General features: G+C 38.8%; 1 pseudogene; it reads right to left on the minus strand.

Moving 5' to 3' along the window:
• Window positions 1-1087: 1087 nt before the first annotated feature.
• On the minus strand, window positions 1088-24418 carry LOC116632763 (annotated as a pseudogene).

Raw genomic sequence — 24418 nt, forward strand, 5'->3', positions numbered from 1 at the left:
CATCTTCTATAATTGAAACTTTATACTCATCCATAGCAACTCCCCATTTCCCCTTCCCTCCAGGCCCAGAAACCACCATGCTACTCTCTGCTTCTCTGAGTTTGACCACTTTAGATAGCTTATATAAATGGAATCATGAAGTGTTTGTCCTTCTGTGGCTGGTTTATTCTACTTAACATAATGTCCTCAAGGTTCCTCCATGTTATCACATATGATTTTTTAAGGTAAATAATTTTCCATTTTATCTGTATACCACCTTTTCCTTACCCATTCATCCATCATCGATGGGCATTTAAGTTGTCTCCATATCTTGGCTATTTGTGAATAGTGCTGCAATGAACATGGGAGTGCTAATATCTGTTTGAGATCCTGATTTCAATTCTTTTGGATAAATACCCAGACTTAGGATTGCTGGATCATCTGGTAATTTTATTTTTTAAAAAGATTTTATTTATTTATTTGAGAGAGAGAGAGAGAGAGAGAGAGAGAGAGACAAATGGGGGGAGGGGCAGAGGAAGAAGTAGTCTCCCCACTGAGCAGGGAGCCTGGTGCAGGACTCAATCCCACAACTCTGGGATCATGATCAGAGCCAAAGGCAGATGCTTTACCGATTGAGCCACCCAGGCACCCCTATTTTTAATTTTTTTTGAAGAACTTCCATACTATTTTCTATAACAGCTGCACCATTTTATATTCTTACCAACAGTGTTCAGGGGTTCCATTTTTTCCATATTCTTGCCAACAATGATGACAGTTTTAATTTCCATTATGTATTAGGTTAATTTTATTATGGGTTAAATATCTTCTTACATTTTTTAGGATATAAATTATATTTACTCTAAACTTCCTGTTATGCTTATTCTTCTAAGTCTCTGTCCTCATGATTAAGCTAATCTTTTATTGAGGAACAACAAAGTATTGGCTTTTCTCGAATGATTGATGACTTTTTTTTCTAAACTAGGCCATTTTAATGTTTTTTTTAACAATAGAATAAATAGTATTCTTGATGATTACGGACATGTAAGGCTGTTGGGTAGTATTCAGAAACATCACAGTAATGCTGGTTTTCTTGACTGGTGTGTAGTCTTCAATAATTATAAGGAGTTACTTGTATGAAATTGATGTCAAAACATAGGACCACATTTATGCATCTATCATTTTCAGAATTGCTGGTAACCTGTGGGCATATCTTCCCCAAATACTTTGCCTCCTGTGTCATTATGTCACAAGGCCCAACTTGCTGATGTTCACCTCAATGACAGTTCCTTTGGTAATGACATTCAAAGTTGGGTATAGTGGGGATAGGAGACTCTTCTTTATACCAAGTATTGGTAGGCAAAAGGTGCCATTCAGTTCAGGATGAGTTACACGGCCTTTTTGTAACATAAGCCCAGCCACAGACGTCTACAGCCATACCACCCTGAATGCACCTGATCTTGAAACATAAGCCCATTGGCTTAATGAATCTTTAATATTTAGGTGGTTTTTGAGTAAAGCCATCTCCAACACAGCAGACTTTAAGAACCATCCTCTTCCATATTTTCTTCTTTCTCTTTCCCGTTCGAATAACTTAATACTTCTATTTCTTCCCAGGCAGGAACTTTGGGCAGAAATTTCCTGCTTTCATTTTTTGTTTTTGTTTAATCATTTTTTAAAGATTTTATTTATTTATTTTGAGAGATAGTGAGAGAGAGAGTGTGCACACATGAGTTGGGGGGAGGGGTGCAGAGGGAAAAGCAGACTCCCTCCTGAGCAAGGAGCCTGATGTGGGACTGGGATCATAACCTGAGCCGAAGGCAGACACTTAACCAACTGAGCCACCAAGGCACCCCTGTTTAATCATTTTGGAAAGTACCTTAGCTCATGACTGTCCCTCTTTGTCCAGTAGATATGCAGGTACTGCTCCTTGTGGAGTCTTTTCATCATTCTTTTGTTTGGTGTTTCTCTTTTCATGCATCTTAATAGTCTTTTTCATTTGTATTTTCTCAACCTGGCACTGTTTGTGGTAAAGCTTACCATTCAGACCAATCATCTTTTTGCCTTTGAACATTTGTGAGCCTCTTGACCTTCCTTCTTTCTCTTTTTCTCTTGGTAATGCAAATGAGTATCCATAGTGCTTATGGTGTAGGTGTAGCTCTCAATACATTTTTTTATGGCATGGTGATGACCACCAAGCCACTGGGTACAGCAGCCAGGCACAAAGAATCTCTCGATTTTTGGGTCTCAGAGACATATGAGCTGACTCCATACCACTCACAACAAGAAAGGGACACTTCTAAAAGGACCAGTTCCAGAAAAAAAGCACGATGTGATTGGTGACTATTGGTGTCCTCTCATCTCTACAGCTGAAACACCTTGCTAGGTTGACTGAATGATTGTCCACTTATGAGGAGAGGTGAGATGAACTGCTGTGGCCTGTGACTGAGCAGGTTTCACTCAGAGTAGAGAGGCTTGGGATATTCTACTGGCGCAATATGTAGCCTTTAGTGTTACCCTATTTCCTTGACCTCAAGTTGTCACAGCCAGACACCCTCCCATCCCCAGCCCACCTGAGTCTGAAAACCCTGTGGTTGCTCTCTGGCCTGAGAGGGTGGGTTATTCAGAATCTGTCCTGCTTGATTCCCCCTTCTGATTACCAGTTGGTTACTCTTAGGACCACTCTTGAACTCAGGATCCACTACACTTGGGTATGAAGCTCCCTTGGTACAGCTCCCAACTTTTCTAGAAGAAAAATGTGTTCTATGTCTTGGGAACTTTCATTCTTCTCATTTCCCACCTTTCAAGAATTTTTTATATGTTATGATCCATTGAGAATTCTCCTTCTTGATTTACATACCAGATGTGAATTTTAAAAAGAAAATATATGGGGGCGCCTGGGTGGCTCAGTTGGTTAAGCAACTGCCTTCGGCTCAGGTCATGATCCTGGAGTCCCGGGATCGAGTCCCACATCGGGCTCCCTGCTCAGTGGGGAGTCTGCTTCTCCCTCTGATCCTCCCCCTCTCATGCTCTCTGTCTCCCATTCTCTCTCTCAGATAAATAAATAAAATCTTTAAAAAAAAAAAAGAAAATATATGATCATTTCTAGAGATTTTTTTATGATATAGAGTAGCTAAAGTGGTGCTAAGTCTGCCCTCTAGAATGAAATTCTATATCTTTTTTTATAAAAATGAGATTCTGCTATTTATATTTTGGAAATTTTTTAATGTACCAATTAAACACATTTCCACGAAAGTAGATATATGTTATTTTAAGGTTGCAATACTGTTCTAGATATGAATATGCTACGTAGACATTCCCCTGTAGATGACCATTTTAGTTCTTTTTCAGTTTTTACTGTAACAAACAATATTGCAATAAGTATGCCATGTACTTTTGAAATTATTTCTATAGAATAGAATTTTCAATGTAGATTTATAAAGTCAATAAGTAATATTCATGGAATGTGGTTTTCAAAGAAAGAGATCATTCTTTCTTCTCCATGTTTTTGTTAACCCCCATTTGCATTAGCTCAAGGTTCTTATCATTCTGGCTTTTTCAGTCCAGGGAGTTGAGCGACAGGCTCATCATCCATAAGTATTCTCACTTAGAGCAATAGCACTAGGACAGAAGAGGGTATTCAAAAACATGGAGAAGCATGATGCAAAAAGAAAGCATCACTCTTGCATTCCCAGAACGGTAAAAGGAGCCTACAATATCTATTGATAAATAAATGAAAACATTTTTAATTAAAATGTTGACTTAACAATATGCAGAAAAATAACATGTCCTGAATTCAAACAACTAATTTCTAAAAATTATCAGAAGCTTTACACACACCAAGAAACACTTAATCCTTTTCAGCAAAGAGATCTTTCCTTCACATCCTAAATCCTTTTTCTCAATAGACTCAAATCCAACATCTGTCTTCATTGCACTTTTAAACATCTTCTTACCTATTCTGGACTTCTTTTCAACAACTAACACTTTCAAGTTTGTTTGTTTGTTTTTATCCTCAAGTATAAACTCCAAAATGTCTGTGTCAGAACAAATATCTGGTAGACCTACCAGAATAACCCCAGGTACAAAAGTTATTAATCTGAAATGAGCTGATTCATAGCAGATGACCAAAATAACACTAGAATTTACTGGAAATGTGCTCTCCATGCATGACTTATTTTTTTCTAGAAACTATAAGAAAGCACAGACAGGACACACACACACACACACACACACACCCATACATACACACAAAAGAAAGAAAAGAGAAGGAAAAAGAAAAAGAAATAATCACTGTGGCAGACCATGTTTCAAAAACTGTCCATGTTTTTGTGTTTCCAGTTCTACAATTGTAGAACCTTGACATTTCTCCCATCAGAAGGTGGAGTCTAATTTTCACCCCTTGAATGTAGGTGACTTTGTGACTGCCCAATAAATAGAATGCAAAGGAAGACACGGTGTGACTTTTGAGGCTAGGACACAAATGGTGACATAGCTTCCATCTGGCTCTTTCTCTAGGACACTCACTTTTGGATCCCAGCCACCAAAGTTTGAGGAATCCCAGGCTCCATGAAGAGGCCACCTGTAGATGATCCGGTTGACAGGCCTAGATCAAGTCCCAGCTGAGAGCCATTATCAATCACCAGGCATGAAAGTGAACAGCCTTCAGATGATTCCAGTCCCTAGCCTTCCTTCATAGTATCTTCCAGATGAGGCTTCATCAGTATGGATCAGTGACAGGACTTCTCTCCTGCGCTCTATTCAAGTTCCTGACACATAGAGAATTTGAGGGAATCATGGAAAAACCACCTTCACCCTTAGAAAAATGGAAAACTTGCCCTGAGTTATTGAAATAAATAAATATGTGAGGATATATGCTTAAAACATCACATTTGAAAAGGGCTGGACACATTCACATCTCTCCATCACCAATGTTAGTTCTAGTGTAGAATTAATACTTTTACTAGAGATGTGAATCAATATTGATGGATCTCAAAAGTTTCAGGTGGGCGCCTTTTCCTGCCCTTCGGCATTTTCTCTGCTGTGTAGCTGAAAGTGTTTAAAATTGCAATAGATTCTCCTAATGTTTAATTGAACATTGCCCTTCCTGTGTTTTAAGGCACTGTCTCTAAGATTCCTATCTAATGTCAGCCTTGACCCTCCCATTGCTTACTATACACTCTGCTGAGATTCATTTCTCTTCCTTAGCACCTGCATTCTCTGACTGTTAGGTTTGGTCGAGTTGGATGAGAATTAATAATTTATTCATTTGGAAGAAATTGATAAGTTTATTATTTAGCAAGTATATTTCAGAATGCCTTAGGCTCATCTATTAATGATTCCTTCTCCTTTAGCTCATAAAATAACAAACACACAAAATCCAAAAAAACACCAAAAAAGCAAAACCAACCAGCAAAGGTTTTACCCAAGCCACCCTATTAGGTCAACTCTGCAAAGAGAAATCAAATTGGCTAAGACCTGGTTTTGTTTTTAGTTTTACTGAGCAAGACTCTTTTCCTGGTCTAAAAACTTGATGCAACAGCTAATGGGAAATTTTCTCTCTTTCTGATGATGTGCAAAATAGTCACACAGTTGAGTGTGAGTCTTATATTCAATCAAAGATTAAAGCCCACATTCATTTACGGGATCTCCAATTCTGTTTTGATGATGAAATTTAGTATTTAAAAAAAATTTACACTGTGGCCTGTTCTAACACAATTGCTATCTGACTACTTTATAACCTACATCATACCATTTATGGATAAAATAATGAAATTTCACAGAGAATTAATGTTCTCAGAGGAATTTTCCGTATCTGTTTTTCCTTTAATTACCCAATACTGCTGTGTGAATAAGGCGGGGAAAAGACGTGAGAAACTAGATTCTATTCCGTTGCTGGGATTTGATCTAAAGCAGCTAAGAAGCATTCCTTTTTCAGTTTCCTCAGGTGGAAAATTTTCTACTCATATTGGTCCCTTATTTTCCTAGGTGGGGTGTAGGTAATGGGATGCTGCTGCGGATTTGAAGATGAATATGTTACAGAGGTGTTAGAATCAAGTAATAATTTCCAAGTGTATTAAATAGTCTAGTATTACTTTTAAGTCACACTCATAAATTAGAATTGCTAAAAGTGATTTTTTATTATGTTATGTTAATCACCATACATTACATCATTAGTTTTTGATGTAGTGTTCCATGATTCATTGTTTGTGTATAACACCCAGTGCTCCATGCAGTACGTGCCCTCTTTAATACCCATCACCAGGCTAACCCATCCCCCACCCCCCTCCCCTCTAGAACCCTCAGTTTGTTTCTCAGAGTCCATAGTCTCTCATAGTTCGTCTCCCCCTCCGATTTAAAATGGGACATTGAGGTGGTGCCTGGGTGGCTCAGTCGTTAAGGGTCTGCCTTCGGCTCAGGTCATGATCCCAGGGTCCTGGGATCGAGCCCCGCATCGGGCTCCCTGCTCCGCGGGAAGCCTGCTTCTCCCTCTCCCACTCCCCCTGCTTGTGTTCTCTCTCTTGCTGTGTCTCTCTCTGTCAAATAAATAAACAAAATCTTTAAAAAATAAATAAATAAAAATAAAATGGGACATTGATACACTCTACCCATTCTATCTTGAAAGCCAGACATTTTTACTGCTACAGCTACTTTGTTTATCAGTCTGGGTGTGTATGTATGTATACATGTGTATTTTATAAAATGAAACAAAGACCAGAGAAGTATATCCTCTGAGAGAAATTGCACGCAAATAGGAAAAACCTTTGACCCTGAGGTTATTGATAATTTTCTCTCTAGTCCACTTCAGGATTTTTCCTTCAGATGATTGTAGAGCTGAGAGGGTGGGACAGAGCCCACCCATACAGGATGTTAAACCTGCTTTTTCTGCCCTTTTAGTGGGCTATCATAAGCTTCTTACCTTAAGCAGACTTCTTTTTTGGCAGTTTCCAACCTTTTTCCTGCCATTGTGACACAACTGTGTATATAAGAGACCTCTGAACATAGTAAACATAGCTAGAACATCTTCATTTATTATAAGCTAAAATACAAGCGTGCTTGTATAAAATGTGTTTTTGTGTTTATTTTGGTTTAAACTAGGTTCCTCTGATTCTGGGTTGAGCTTCATATTCTAGCCCATGAAAAGAATTTTCAAGAGGTAGTTATTAAGCAGTGCCTTCTAGTGCCTAGTTATCTAGTGCCTTCTAGTCATTGTGATAGAATTTTTGAAGTGGCCATAATTTTTTTCTTCCTCTTTATGGACCACTGCAAAATATCCTCCACCCAGTCAACACTTAACTGTGATCTATGGTGCATGACCAAATCTATTGGAGAAAATATCTGTTCTTGCAAGAAATAAGTGCATGCAGATTTTGGAGATAATTAGTTTGTACTCCACAGTCACAGTTATTTTTATTTTAAAGAACTTAGGATATTATTCTCAGACCATTCAGGGGACCAGTCCTTCCGGCCCATTTTCTTGTAATAGCAATAACCACCATTAGTACTACTATCATCACACTTTTTTTGTGGATACCTACCAGATGTCAGACATGCTCTACATATTAAATGTATGTTATCTTCTTAAACCTTGTGAAGTAGACATTACCCTTATTTTACAAATGAAGAAATCATAGTCACCATGCGTAGTGGAAATAGCAAAATTATTGGTGTCAGACAGTCTTAGACTCATTCTCTGCCACTTCAGAGCTGTCTTATGATTGTTTAAGTCATTGGATGTTTTTTTAAATCTTACTGTAACAGAATATAAAAATATTTGGTTTGAAGGAACCATGAAGCAAAAAGCAAATGTAAGAAAAATGAAAAGCAAAAATCAAAACAATCAAACAAAAACAGATAATCAAACTTTAAAGACATTTTTTCCCTTCAGGGGTCTAAACTGTTGTAAAAATGACCACCAGTTATGTTGATCGGGTGAACTTTAACTTCTGATTTTTTCCCTTGAATTTTAATAAATCAGTTATTCTCACTGGTATGCTGAGGCTTTTAAGTTACCAAGGAATAAATTTTATATGTGTGCTTTTATACGTGTATTTAAATTCTAAATTGCCTAAAAATATGATTTTTGTCCTCATTTTAAGCTTTCAAGAAATTATGACTGAATCTCTGGTTAATCAAGAGTTCTGCTCATTTCAGTTTAAATCATTCTTTTATTGAAAAGAGCCTCAGTATTAACTGGATTGAGGTTGATTTTAATTTATCATGTCTCTTAGCACCCTTCTTTTTCAAATGAAGTTCTGTTAGCTTTTTCACTGACACCTTTAAACCAAGACATTTAAATGACACTAATCCAAAAAGTAAAAAGAGAGACACTATGGGGTATTTTAAAATCTCAGCTATGGGAAAACAACATGCGTATCCAGTCTTCCAGGATTAATGCATAGTCTGGAAGATACCAGTCCAGATGTACAATGCTCTTGGTGAGATTTAAAGCCTTCATCTGGCCCAGGGTATGAGGAATTTTTGAAGCTCCCTCTGGGCAGAGGTCTATGCAATAAAATACCACCTCTGTTTGCCCACAACAACTTCCTCACCTTCTAATTCGGCCTTATCTCTGTGATATCCTTTGTCCAAAAAGGATGAGCTGTGTATTGATGGGTACTAAATAGCTTATAGTACCAAAGAGTCTTCCTTTTCATCTTCTAGTCTCAGATGATCATAGTAATCCAGAGAGAACATTATTTTGTGCTGAGGTGTCTTTTTCTTCTGAACACTTCAAAGTGAAACTATCATTAAACCTGAGTGGCAGTCATTATTTGCCTCCAAAACCCAAGTGAGCAGTGAGTGGTGACTAGTCTAAATGGCAAAGGGCTTGACCACTGACAGAATCCTAAATCTGGATTCTGAATCTATCCTTTATCATGAGGACAATGAAAGGGAGATAGATTTTATACTAGGGAGGTCAACAGGAGAGAGATGTTCTCCAATGGTGGTCAGGGTCTATCAATTCAAAAACACTCAACATGCATTTGTTTAATGCCTACCATGTGCACTGTTGTCCTTGAGCCACGTCACTCTCGGGGAACTGTTTCTTCAGAGGAAACAATAGCCTACACTCATGAGCAAGTTCTTAACAGCTATGACCTTAAAGGATGGAAGTGTGGTTTCACACTAAAGTTTTCCAGCTGGAATTAAATCCTGGAAAGGGCATGGGAGTCAGAGGCACAGCTAATCCCACATCCTACAGACAGATACAGAAGAATTAATTAGAAAGACTTTACTAGAAACATGATTCACCCTAGTTTGAAATGTCTCAAAGGGAAATATTCACAATTTTCCATGGAAGCCCAAATTCACGGTCTGTTAGAAGTTGTTATCCTCCTGTATCCTTGCATTTAAAGGAGAATATTTTTCTTCTCTTTTTGATTCTTTCACCTCCTGTTATTTCCTCTTAACATAATGCTTACTCTATTCCATTATCACTTCCATGTGACTGTGGTTTGGAAGTTGATACCTAACGATTTCTAAAGAGTTGGCCAAGTACCCTTGGAAGGTACCTTGATGATTATCTCAGACCCACAAAAATGTCTGCACTTTATATCACATACAAATTAAAAGTAAATACATTTTTGAAGTATAAAATATAAGGCTGAAAAATCCATATTTAAATAACCCTGGGTGAGTATTTTTTGTAATCAGTTCTTTAAAATAATTCCCTTACTAAAATTTGAGGTAAATGAAGGCACCAAGGTTCTCTGGCACTTGGGTCATTAATTATCTGCCTTCCTTTGCCATATCATAAAAGACAGGCTTTTGCCTTGGTTTTCTTTCCTTTGTCTATTTAAAAAATGCTTTGTCTGCATGCCTTTGACACATTGCATTTCACATCCTGCTTAACCTTTGCTGGTCAAGAGAGCTTGAATTTTCTTTTTTAGAAAGCCCATTTGCTTAGAGACAAATTATATGAAATGATCAGTAAAGGTGGCCTTGGGTGATGAACATGTGCTCGTACTGTTCATGTGCATGCCCTTCAACCCAGTGTAAATTAATTTTTAATATATTAATTAAAACATTGGTTCCTTAAGGGCAGAGAGCACATCTCCCACCTTCCCTCTTCCTCAGTCTCTCTGTCTCTCTCTTCCATGGTGCCTAGTAGCATGCTGTATACTTTGTGATTGCACTGAAGAAAGGGTGCTGGCATACTTTGAAGACATAGTAATATAATAATAATAAAGCCTTCTATTTTCTTTTCCAGCTTCCTAATCTAAACTCTGTATCTTTCCATCAATCACTCTTATGGTTCCCCTCAGCTCCCTTCATTTCAATTGTATTCTTCCTGTAAGAAAATGAACAAACCAATGTCAATTTTCAGGTGGCAATCTCATGCATTTCCATGGCTTTATTTACTACATATGCAGGTGACAGCCTGCTCATTCCATCAATCACAGAGGTAAATTCCCATGAGTCCCCAAGATGCCTCGATTTATTATCCCTGGACTATTCCCTTTGAGAGATTTATCAAAGAAAGGGTGTTTCAGAGAAACCTAACAATCCTTGCATTGAGGTTCACTCAATCATTTAGACAGTCTAAGGAATCACATTTGTGAAGCCTCTTGATGCATAAAATAATGCAAAGAGAGGAATAAAGCTCACACTGAACTTGCACTAGTGGAAGAGCCGTGAATGGTAGTGATTAAAAACACAGACTTTGGATTCCATCAGTCTGGATTCAAATCACAGCCCACCAATTACTGACTGTGTGATGAGGGCCAGGGCCTGAATCTCAGTTTCCTCATATGTGAAGAGAAGTAAGAATATCTACCTCATAAGACTGCTGAGAAAATCAAATGTGATAATGGTTGTAAACATGAGACCTAGTGAAATGTCTGGAATATGTTGCATTTTCCTAAAGCTGTAACTATAGTTATTCCTAAAGGCTGCAAAATGGTCAATGTCATTATGAGAAGGTTGGTTCTTTCAGTTCCACAGATTCCTTTAGTTAAATCACATTTTTCAAAATATCTCTATTGAACATGGTAGGGAGCACGTATTATCAGACATCAGCAGTGCTGTCTTGCCATCTGTAGCATTATCAAGGGGCAGGGACCTCATCACATTGTGAATTTGGCAGAAGGATTAAAAATGTATATAGCTTGAATCATAGGCTATGTGTTAATTAGTATAAAAGCCAAAGGAATACTTGATTTTAAGTTCAACTTGAAATTTTCAATTTATTTCTCAGTTCAGTGGAACAGTGATATTAATAGCTAGTATTAATGGAGTGATTACTCTGTGCCAGGCACTAGATTCCCTAGCACAAATATTTCTCAATTTAGAGGAATGCTCTGCAGGGTCCCTGCGACAATAATCCTTGGGTAGGCAATAATTATCTTGCCTTCTCCTCAAATGAATCAAAATTCAAATCAAGTTCTCCTTTGACTTTGGATGTGCCAACATCTGGCCGCTACTTTGACATCTATGTCTCACCAGGCCATTTATAACTCCCTGATTTTCTCTTCATTCTGAAGGCTGCTTTTTCATGAATTCCTCACCAATGTATAAAAGCCTTAAAGTTCAGTGCTTTTTCATAGTCAAATGAAGAGTTCCAGGGACCCGTTGTGTTATCATGATGGGTCATTTGCAACATCACTAGGATATTCCTTATTGCCCAATTTTTAGTTTATTCAGTGAAAAAGCAGAAGACAGTTAAAACTGTTAACATTGAATGCTATATCTGAAAACCCTATAAATAGGTTAACTAAGGGGCTACACAGGGCTGAAAGCAGTAATTTCATGGTAGGAAGAATGCCTAAAGGTCTTATTTCAAATTCTGATGATACAGCAGATCTAGACTCTAGCATTTTATAGTAATGCCTGAACTGACAAACATTAACCAGAAATCATTGCCCATGATACAGGTGGCAATCTATCATGGTAAATGTCAGTATGGGGAAGACTTTAAAAGCCAAAAAACAAAGAAGATCAGACACAAAGCTGATCCAATTGGATTTGCTCTCTAGGGGAATTATAAATTCAGGTTATAATTGGGTGACCTCTGCCCTTTATAAGTTCTCAAAAAGTTCTCTAGCTCTGGGTGGTATTGTTCATGGTCCTGCATGATTACATATCAAATCCCCTTAGGAGAGGCACTCTTTGCATGACAAAATATTTCCAGATTCTAAATGATTGGCCCATGTATTTCAAGCTACATTCAAATCAGTAAAATTTCAAAGTAGCACCAATGATGGAGTTGGATCCATCCTTTGTGATCAGTATTAACAAAATTTAACTCTCAAGTTTTGTTTTTGTTTTTTTTTTTTGCGAATAATAATGATCTTTCAAATCAGAAAGCTAATTAAAAGAAACCAAGCAGAGTGTATCAGCTTCCTCTTTTAGATCTAATATCCTTGTTTCTATCAATGATATGATAGAAATCTCCTACTAATGTGTTTTTAAAACATAAGACTTAAATACAACACTCAACTGATTAAAAAGATAGGGGGTCTCTTATTCCAGAAATGAAGACTAAATCATCAGCAAAATACAAAATCTTTCAAAATGACCCCAACGTCACTTTCTAATCTTTTCCCTACCATTTTTACTCATCTCCAAAATGTATACCTAAACCATAGTTAAAAAGACCTGTTGCAGTTTCTCCAATGTGTCATGGACGTTTACCTGTTTCTTGCACTTAAATGACCCACTTTCCTTCTCTGCATGAACAATTCCAAATCAGCCTTCAAACTGCAGCTCAACTACAACTCACAGAGCTGGTCGCCTCTTCCTCTGTGCACAGTCAATCTATCAGAGCATCTGCCACATCCTGCTGGCCTCTGACCACATCACCCAGAGTGATAAACTCTATTATGCCTTTGTATTTGCAGCACTCAGAATGTCATTTAGGAGTCAGTGGACAATAAATAATATATATTTTTTTCTGAATGAAACATTCCCAGGACTGCTGTGTACATCCATGCAGGTTATGCATGACATAACTCTAAGGGCCACAATTCAGATAGATTAAGATGTGAACAGGAGCGCTGCAGTTGCGAAGTGCATTTCATGACAACATGTGGCAGACTCAGTCATTCAAGCGGAAAGTTTTATACTCCCTCATGCTAAATGTTAGTGTTTTGTGCTACTCACACCCTCTCCTATCAGTTTCCAAATCCTGATAAATCAGGATAAGCTAGGTTTTGCTGTAGTAACAACCAGTTCCAAAATCTCATTTATTTGACACAACAAAAGTGACTCACAGTACATGTCCAATACAGGTTGGCAGAGGAATTCTGCTCAATATTGTCTTTCAGAGAGCCAGACTGACAGAGGTTATATCTTGACACATGGTCATGATCACTGATCTAAAATCAGAATGTGGCAGATCAGGTACTGGCTCCTTGAGCTTCTGTTTAGACGTGGCACATATCACTTCCAATCACATCTCAGTGGCCAAAGAAAATCGTGTAGCCATACCTAATTTCAAAGGGGTCAAAGAAAATGCAATTCTACCATATGCTCTAAAGAAGGAGGAAATACTCATAAATAGGAGCATCTCTTATTTCTAATCCATTTGTCTGGTTTAACTCCTTCCTACCTTATCCTTGGATTACTACTATCACCTACACAGCCTTCTTGCTTTCTTTTTTCTTTCTTCCATCTTGCCCTCAGCCTTTCTTTCCATCAATGACAGATTGATCTTAAAATACAACTCCTTCTTACTTCTTTCAAGAAGAGGTTTTAAATTAAAAACCTTTAGTGATCCCCCCACTGATTACCAAAGTAGGCCCCAATTTATTCATCTAATCCCTCCTCTTTCATTCATTCTACAAACAATTTTTGAGTTCCTAAAGGGAATCAGACACCACAAGGGACACCAAGGAACAAAAGAAGATAGTTCCTGGACTTAACAGAGCTTATAGCCAGACACAAAGAGAAAATGAGGGTATTTCAGAATGATGCTACAGTGGTAAGATCAAGAAGGAAATAACTTTGATTGGAAGTCAATAAAGGGATCTCTGAGGAGGAAATGTTTAAGATGGTTCTTGGATTTTGAATACATGTTTTATAGGCAAATATATTTGGGGACGGGTATATTGGGGAGGGGTGAAGACAGAGTGAAGAATATGGATAAAGATGGAGGCATGAAAATTTGGTGTGTTGTTAGAAATGTAAATAATTCTGTAGGCTAGAATAGAAGGAGCTCATGTGGTGGGATGGGAATAGTTCTGAGGTGTAGGAAGTACACTTGGAAAGAGAGATTAAAGTCAGGTGAGAAATGGAGGAGGCTTACAGTTGGTTTTAAGGCCTATGGCCTTTGTCCTTTGGGAAAGGTAGAATAATTGAATAGTTTTAAGCAGGAAATGATGTGATCTGCTTTGCACTTAAGGTTCACTCTAGTGGTAATATGAATGCAGAAGTGGAAAGCAGGGAAAATCTATTGTGGGGTGACTTTACTGAGTATGGTGATTAATTTTATGTGTCAACTTGCCTGGGCCATGGGGTGCCATTTGGTCAAACTTGTTCTGGGTGTTTCCATGAAGGTGTTTTGGATGGGGTTAACATTTAAATTAGTAGACTTTGAGTAAAGCAGATGAGCCTCATCCAGTCAGCTGAAGGCCTGAATAGAATAAAAAGACTGGTCTCCCCTGAGCAAGGGAGAATTCTCCAGCAGACTGCCTTCAAACTGTATCTGCAACATCAGTTTTTCCTGGTTCTAAAGCAGACTGCCTTTGGACTCAACTGGAACATTGGCTCTCCTGGGTCTCCAGCCTGCCAGCCCACCCTGCAGATTTTTGACATGCTAGCCTCCATAACAGTGTGAACCAATACTTTATAATAAATCTCTCTCCCTTTCTTTCCCTCTCCCTCCTCTCTCTACCTCCTGTCTCACTGTCTCTATCTGTCTTTCTCTGTCTCTGTCTCTCTTTGTTTTTCTATCTGCCTCTCTCTCTCTCTATTGGTTCTGTTTCTCTGGAGAACCCTGACTAATACAAATTTTGGTACTGAGAGTCATTCTGGAAGAACAGAATCTTAAAGATGAATTTTCTGAGTTGGTTCTAGCGCTTCTAGAATTGGCTTTTTAATCTGATTAGATTTAAAGACATTAATGACTCTATTTTAAGTAGTGAAGGGAACACTAATAGTCCATGGTGTGATCTGGCAATAGTACTATGCAAAATATCACCAATGTGATAATCAAAGGCTACAAGTAAGAATCTGGGTAGCCATGTGTATAATACTTGGACATATTTGTCAAAGTAACAATCTTTTTTTTTTTAAGATTTTATTTATTTATTTATTTTAGAAAGGGGGTAGGGAGGGAGAGGGAGAGAGAGAATTCCAAGCAGACTCCACACTGAGCCCGGATGTCTACTTGGGGCTCAATCTCACAACGCTGAGATCATGACCTGAGCTGAAACCAAGAGTTGATGCCCAACTGACTGAGCCTCCCAGGTGCCCTTCAAAGTAACAATCTGAAATGCTTAGCATTTTCCAAGTCAGGAAATAGTCTAAGAAATGCTAATTGCCTTGCCCAAGGCACCAAAACTTAAAGTGAAGGAGGTGTGTCTTGAACTCACATTTGCTGGTGCAGTTTCTGATTATTTTCACCCATTACTCCAAAACTGAAGGGAAACCTTGACTTCAGTCCAAGGACTTTACATTTGAATTACAATTGGCAGTTCTCTGGAAATAGCTCAGTACTTTTCAGGATGATCATAATACAGATGCTGACTAATGATTTATTAACAATGGAGGTGGACATAATCTGATGGGATTAATCAGGTGCGGGTCAAGTTGCCCCAAAAGTAATTTCCATAAACTACACAGAGAACCTAATTATGTAAATCACTCCAGAGATCCCCAACTGACCTTCTTGACAAGAACTAACCAACAGTAATGAGTGGAAAGAAAAAATATTAAAAACTGGATCATTTCTTCAGATAAATCTAGAGTTGACGACAATGCTTCTTGAATTTGAGTGCTGTAGTTGCTGACTGGGGGCTATAGTGCTGATTCAAGCTCCCCGAATGGGACGTATAGATTCACTAGGAAGTAAACTAAAAAGAGAGATGTTTTCTATTTCTGTATGACCTAGCTTTATATTTATTAAAACTTGAAATGTTTCTCAAAGTGTTGGTAAACAAACTTCTTCAAACGGCAAGAAAAAAAAATCACTCTGTATTTTCTAATCAAGGAGGATTAAAAGGCTGTGAAACTATATCCAATGCACAAAATGTTGTAATTATGATAAATATTTGTCCTTTCTGTTTTCACTACAAACTCAAAAATCCTTGAGTCTGTGTTTGGCACATGCAGGAGATTACAGCCATCTGCTGAGAGACAAAGCTGTCAATTATAAAACAATCTGGTTTTCCATTTCATTCCATTTCCAGGTTAAATGTGGCCCAGCTGAGGTAGGATCTTACTATTATTATTATTAAAATTGAGAAGTTCTTGATGCCCTCTGTCCTGTGACCCTATCCTCAAGATCCCCAGAAATTTGCAAATCTCTGAACTTAGAGTTTCAAACTCAAGGTCAGCATATCTTGTACAGGCCATTTAATAAGGTGAACCACAATAAGGGAAGGCTATGAGTTTTTATCTAACTTGAATACAAATTGATGGTTTCATTCAATTAAAATGTACTTTAGGCTAATGAGAGAAATTATGGCAAACAGAAACAGCAAAATGGAGACAGGACTGTTGTCTGTCAGCTGGACTGGTGAACATTTAAAGGGAAGCTTTGAGGTTAATAAATAATAATAATAAAACAATGAAACATGGGGGGCACCTGGCTGGCTTAATCAGAAGAATATGCGACTCTTGATCTCAGGGTCATGAGTTTGAACCCCACGTTGGGTGTAGAGATTACTAAAAAAAAATAAATAAACTTAATGGTTGGGCGACTGCCTTCGGCTCCAGTCATGATCCTGGAGTCCACGGATTGTGAGTCCCGCATCGGCCTCCCTGCTCAGTGGGGAGTCTGCTTCTCCCTCTGACCTTCCCCCCTCTCATGTGCTCTCTTCCTCTCTCAAATAAATAAATAAAAACTTAAAACACACACACACACACGCGCACACACACACACAATGAAGGGTGCCTGGATGGCTCAGTCGTTTAAGCGTCCCGACTCCTGGTTTTGACTCAAGTCATGATCTCCTGGGTCCTGGGATCTAGCCCTGTCTTGGGCTCTGTGCTCAGAGGGGAGTCTGCTCGAGATTCTCTCCCTCTGCCCCTCTCCCCACTTGTGCTCTCTCTCACACTCTAAAATAAATAAATAAATCTTAAAAAAAAAAAAAAACCCACACATATAACGAAACATGGAAAGCAGAATGGCCAATTTAATACCTTAGGATTCAGCAACATTGAGGAGGGACAGTTCAAAACCATAGTAGAGACATTTTAATGGAAGAGGCAGTGGCCCTAAAATTGTGGCCATTAAAGACCTAATGGAAATGAGTTAGCCTTTGTTTTGGCCAGATTCCATATTAGAAAATTCACTCTGCTTTCTTGACTTTTTCCTGCAGTTTTACTGGAAACAGTTATCTTGTGTTTCGTCTTAGTTAAATTGCCTTTTAACAGACTGTTCAGAAACTCTTCTATTCCTCAGTAGCAGTGGAAGAAGAATTAGCTTTTAAACAGACACCTAATAGTAGAGAATAAACATTTTCCCACCTAGACCTGGGCGTGGGTCAGGCCTGAGGACACTTCCAAGGGGCCATTGAGAGCCTAGATTAAGGCTCTGTTTACATAATGCTAATCATAGTGTTTTCTGGAAGAGTTCTTTCTCTAGGCCATTAGTGACCAGAGGGAAGTGAAAATGAATTTGAATTTTTTCAAGTGCATTCCTCCCCTCCATTCAATTTAACAACCATAGTTTGCATTTCATAACAATGACCCAATCTTGGGTCAATAATTTCACCTACTGACTCTTGAAATCAAGGCAAAAGAAAAAAAAAAAAAGACAATGTTTTATAACTGAAGAGCCCACTGAAACATAATTCATAAATCTAATGCTTCTCAGTTAAATATAAAAATGCTTACCTAAAAGGATTCAGTTTAAAGCAAATAGGGTAACAATTAGGGCATCTGGCTCTAGCCCGCAGAAGCAAATTTGGCCTCCTGGTTTCAGGGAGAAGGTTAAGTTGGATTTCAAAGTTACCTTCTACTTTCCAGTGGGCTTTGTCCTCCCATCTGGTGACTGCTTATCCTAGCAGCTTCCTCAATGTCAGCATTTCATTTTCTCTTCTCTGTGCCTCTCGTACTCAACCATAAACATTGTGTGTCCTGGGTCTCATTCTGTCAACTGGATGAAATGTTAACCCCATTGTAAAGAACAGTGGACGAACTTTACTGTCTAGTACAGCTGTTCCGAGCTTTCAGTGTCAATACATTGTTGGACCACAACCAACTGTGAGGTTTATTATAATTAATTTAACACCTATACACAGACTCCTCTACTTAGAGACTTTCAACTTCAGACTCTTATAGACATAAATAAAATTTTGCTATAAAATTGTCAACTTTTCTTTGCTCGACAAATGATAATACAGGAGGGATCCTGCGGATAGGTGTTGATGGGGGATCAGGATATGCCACCCCAAAATATGCCATTTTGACATAAGGATTACTTTGAGTTGAAGGCAATTGAGAACCAACAGATGCAGAAAGAGTTCTCTGCCCTCCCTGCTATCTGCCTAAAAGCAGAACATAAATTTCCCTTTGTGAAGGTGACCCCATTTTACCAGGAAGAGGAGTGACTGTCACCTGGGATAGAGAGTCAACACCAAGGTGAGTTTGTACAAACAGACCTTACTAAAATAACTCTTATCTCCCATCAGCTGCCTGGTGTATTTCTAGTCCCTTGCCTATAATTTATTGTCCTTTGAAGTCCCAACTTTCCTTCCTTTGTTAAAATGGTGTATAAGTTGCCGAGTCTAACCATTTTTTTGACTGTCACTTTTCTTTCTTTTCTTTTTTTTTTTTTTTAAGATTTTATTTATTTATTTAAAGAGAGAATGTGTGTGTGAGTTGCTGGGAGGGGCAGAGGGAGAGAGAGATTCTCCAGCAGACTCCCCACTGAGTGGGAAGCCCAATGCAGGGCTCCATCTCACAACACTGAGATCATGATCTGAGCCAAAATCAAGAGTCAGATGCTTAAATGACTGAGCCACCCAGGTGCCCCTTGACTGTCACTTTTCTATGAACTCCTATGCATGTAACTATTAAAAATTCTGTGCCTTTTCTCCTCTTGATCTATCTTTTGGTAAATTCACAGACCCCCAAGACTGAATGTAAGAGATAGAGGAAGAGATTTTCCTCTCCAACAGTGGACAGAAGTTAAGTTTCAACACTGTGTGCCTAAGGTTCATACAGAAGAAGGACAGGAGTATGTCTGAGACTATAAATCCTTTAAATAGTAAAGTTACCACTGATGGGAATTTTTCTGGGGACCATAGATGTTGGTTCATACTCAAGACAATTTGCATCTGCACATCCTCAAGGTCAATGGTAAGAAGGAAAATGAAGATACCCAATGGAGTTTATGAAGTTCATTAGTGACATCTGTGGCACCCACTGCTTGTCAACCTACAATATCTATTTTCCTCTTTTTTATTCATAACTTGAATTTCTTATTAATAATGAATTTTTTAATTTATAACCCTTACTTCCTTATCAGCTCTGATTTCATTCAGGATAGCAGTGATGAACAGTTTAGGCCAATTAAAAGAACTTACCACCTTACACTTCCCCGAAACTAGGGGATTATGTGGCCCGGGTGTGTCTAGTGAGGGGCGGTCTCCCAGTGGAGATTTTGAGAACAATGTTGTTTTCCTGTCAAAAGGGACAGACTCAGCCTGTATGAATCTTTTGCTGCTTATTCTTCTCTGTTCCTCTTGCTGGAATACAGATGCAGTGTCTGAAGTATAGTAGTCATTTTACAATCATGAAGTTAAAAGACATAGGCTAAGAATGGCAGACCAGGAGGTAGAAGGAGCCTAGCTTTGGATGACTTCCTAAAACAACTGCCTCAATTATGGACTGCCCACCCCTAGAGTTCTGGTCATGTGAGAAAACTCTGTTTAAGCCACATTTGAGGTTTTTGTTGTATGAAGCCATCCCAATTCTAAGTGACACAAAGTGCTCCAACAGATTTTAATATTGATAAAAAGTGGTCTATTGGGGCGGGGGGGGGGGGTTGGAAATGCTTGAAAGATTTTATTTTAAAACTTTGAGGACTAACTCAGACTTCTATACAGGAGAGTGTATTGGTTGAGCAAGTTAAATTTCTCTCTGCAACTATAGATTTACAAAAAGAGATGTATAAAAGGACTTACACACAGACATTTTGGCTATCCGCTTTCTTTGCCAAGGAACTAGTATTAGTAAATTATTTCTCTTTATGTAAGTTAAAATGCACTGAATATTATTCCTACAACAATGCCTCCTTCCCTCACTTGTCCGTTGGAAGCTCCCTACTAGTGATAGAAGGGTGGACCTCTAGTAATCCTGAAATCAGACACAGCCCTGGACACACCCTGGGAGTTTGTCCTCTGTGAGAATCTCCTTTGCTCTATTTGTCCAGGGAACTCTTTAAAAACTGCTGGAATAACACATGTAGCTGTGATTAGTTTTCTAAATCAACACACTGATTTTAATGATCCTTTCTGAAAATGCAAAATCTTAACCCAACAGAATCCTGTATGAGAATGAGAAGGTGGGTATTTGGAGAATTGGAGCCTTTCAGCATTCCTCTAAATTGGTTCCACATCCATGGGTAAGCCTCTTCTAGAACACGAATGCTAAATGGAGGAAAGTTGGTGGAAAAGCTAAAGGGAGAGAAGAAAGGCGTGGCCTCCATCACAGTACTTTGCCTATGCCTCTCAGTAGGTCTGTTTGCACAACAATCATTCCATGGGGTTCCTTCCACCAGATAAAGATTCCATCATTAAGTTTGTGATTTGCAAAACTCCCTTGCTGCCTTACTCTCGCTGGAAGGGACCAAATGAATCAATCAGCATCACTTTCCCAAGGCTCTGTTTGCAATCAAAAGGGCCAAAGGTTTTCTTGTTTATAATTAGCAAAACATCCTGCTAGAACTAGATCCACATGAAGGCTTGCCAGCAGCACACATCCTCATCCCAACATCCAGCTCATAAAGAATACGCACTGTTTGTGTTGTATAGAGTGGTGCTCAGCAGCTGCTTAATAGCACAACAACTGTACACAGGACTGAAGAGCAAAGGCAAATACCAGATTTGATTGAACCCGCAGGGAAAATTTCAGGTGGCATAATGTAATTGCCTGAGTTAGGATATTGAGGTTAAATAACACCTATGCGCTCTTATCTAAAAGTGTCTAGGATCTCTACCAGCCATAAATGACTTGGATCTTAGTTTTATAACCCGGTAGTGGAAAGGGAGGCAATTCTCCAGCAGCACAGCAGTCTCTTGTTGGAAACCCTGTTTCTCATCCGGCACCACCTGTGTGTCCCCTTGGCCGCCCCCCAGCACAAGGCACCAATGCAGCCAAACCCACTGAGCCTGTGAGAGCGGCCAGAAATACAGCAGAAGGTGTTGGCTTCCTGGCCTCTCGTTGAGGCCATCTGGACTCTCTAACACACCTGTTTGGGAGGGTTTCCATAGCTTGGTTTACAAATGTAAGTGCAGCTCAAAATGTTCCAGTCCAGTGCTGATCATTCGCCTTTACTTTTTGGGATGTTAATTATGCAACAAGATCATTTCTGTGCCCATTTTTCTCCTCCGTTATAAACTTTAAATGGCAAAAATGTACTGCTCGGTATTTTTTTAGTGGAATGAACAGATGTAAAAGTGTTTTCAATTCCTTAATAAAGGTGACATTAGGCCAGATTTGATATTACACTAAGTCCCACATAACATTTAAAAATGAGTTTTTTCAACCATAAAATTACTAATTGATCTGTCTTGTAAAAAGATAAAGGAAATGAATGCCTATTTGAGTTTCATTTCTGTCAGGCTCCCTATTCCTTATTTTATGTAGCGCAAAATGAATTTTAATGAAGCAGCCTCCAAATTTCAAAATATGCCATTACCCTTCTGAAGTAATTGGCATATTTGACTGCCTTTTCCTTTCTTAGAGTCTGTCTGACTTTCTAATCTTAAAGCCAATGTTCCATTCAACATGTTCTTCTGCATGCCATCTGAAAGAAGTAAATTAAAACAAGAGGAGGGACTATACCAGAAAGAATTCATTCACTGAACCACTCAACAAATATTTACGGAATTCCTGCCGTAGGTCAGGCACTGTTCCAGGTGCTGCAGAAAGAGTGGGGCATAAACGAAAATTCCTGCTTTCATGGAGTTTCCATGTCAGTGGAGTGAGAGAGTATAATAGACACACAAATATATAATATTCAGGTGATCTGCACTATGAAGAAGAATAATGAATATTAATGTGTAGAAAGGGACAAGATGGAGAGTCTGTATGTGCTGCTTTATTATAGAGGGGAACCCAGATGAACCTCTTTAGGAAAATGGCATTTGAGCAGAGACCCAAATGAAGTAAAAGTTGAGCTATTCTGGCAATGAGAATCAGCAGATAGAGTAGGCTTTCTAATTCCTTTAATATTTTTGCCTACTTATGTACATATGAAACACTTCTGGTTGCTTTGTCTAATCTGGGAGGCTACAGAGGGATGAGGAGAAAGGCAACTTTGATTGAGTAACTCCTTGTACCACAATATGTATATTTCCATTTTGTGAATCTGTATGACAATCCTCTGGCCTGATAATCTGATCCTCACTTTACAGCTAGGGAAACAAAGGCTCAGGGACATCAGGTAGCTTGGTATATGAATGTTCCAGTTATTTATTGCTGTATTACAAACTCCTAAATTTTGTGGCTTAAAATAACAACAGTTCTTGATTTTGCTCATGCAATCTGAGCAAGACTCAAAAGGAAAGGCTTGTGTTTGCCCCATATGGCATCATTTGGGGAGCACAATTTAGGGTTAGGGATCCATATCCAAGATGGCTCATTTCCATGGATGGCAAGTTGGTGCTATTTATCCAATGATAGATAGCTGAGTCTGAGGGCCTGCAGCCTCCTTTTCTGTCTGTGCAGATTGGGCTTCCTCATAGCATGGTGACTGGGTTTCTAGGACAATGTCCTAAGAGAGGGCACAAGATAGAAAAACTCGGCATTATGATGAAGTAGTCTTGGAAGTCCCATATCCGCAGGTCTGCCTCTCACTTGTGTTGGGTCTTTAGCAAACTGACATCACCCTAACCCCCAGAAAGGCATTTTCCCAAATAACATGTTTCTCTGCATCCATTCGTTTAGTGAACAAGCATTCCTGAATGCCTCTAGCACAAGAGTTAGAACTCTGCTTTGGAGTCCAATTGCTCGAGTATCCAGCTTTTCCCACTTGCTTGCTGATGAAACTAAGGAGATTTATTCAATCTCTCTTTGCCTCAGTTTTATTAAATGTAAACATCAGGATTTAAGGAAGTCCAGAAAACTTCTCATGCACCTAATAAGATCACTAATTTCTACCCCTGTACTACTACCAGCTCAGCCCCATTTCCTAAAAAAAATCAATCCCGAAGAAGGGAGGTAAAATTAGAATTAATGGCCTACCGGGGGACCTGGCTGTCTCAGTTGGTTAAGTGTCTGACTCTTGATCTCAGATCAGGTCTTGATCTCAGGATTGTGAGTTCAAGCCCCCCATTGGGCTCCATCCACACTGGACATGGAACCTACTTAAAAAAAAAAAAATTAATGGCTTACCTTCTCCAAAAAGACTGCCAAACATTTTATCTCCACAAGAGGTCCAAGACCTATATGATATCCATTACTAAGAACTCCTATTCCCCTATGTTTCTGTATAACCCTGAATTTAACTCAAGCTCTCATCTCTTACCATGACTACCACCCCCACCCCAGCAAAGCACCAAACTCTTCTACTTTTCCCTTTGGAATTCATGGTCATCATCAGAAAAAACAAAACAAAACAAAACAAACAAAAAACCCCCACTATTTTTTAAGCAATCTCCTCACCTTCTTTCTCTAAAGGAAAATGGTTTCCTAAAGCTCTTTCCTGTGATAGTTGTTTTGTTTTTTTACCACCCTATGAGGTAAAGGGCTTTGTGGTAGGATAATTGTCTTTCTTGTTCTTTCTTACTGTGTCTAAATTATTTCTTCTCTCACCATCCCCAAATCCAATGTTCTCTGAAGCAAATGCCATAAGACTATACTGCCTACATCCCTTCATAACACAATCATGCATCAATACCCTGCTTTTTCCTTACCCTTCACATGAGACTTTAGCACTTGCCTCATTTAATAGGTTTTCCTCTACTACTATACCTGTCACTATGTTATCGGGTTTTACCACACATACAGATAATCCACCTACTATCCTGGCTTCTAACAATAAATTCTTACCTCTTCCAACAATCTTGTCTTTTATCCCATCTCTACCATCCACTCTTACAGCCAT

This window comes from Phoca vitulina, unplaced genomic scaffold, assembly GCF_004348235.1.
Source record: "Phoca vitulina isolate PV1807 unplaced genomic scaffold, GSC_HSeal_1.0 scaffold7, whole genome shotgun sequence".
Taxonomy (NCBI): domain Eukaryota; kingdom Metazoa; phylum Chordata; class Mammalia; order Carnivora; family Phocidae; genus Phoca; species Phoca vitulina.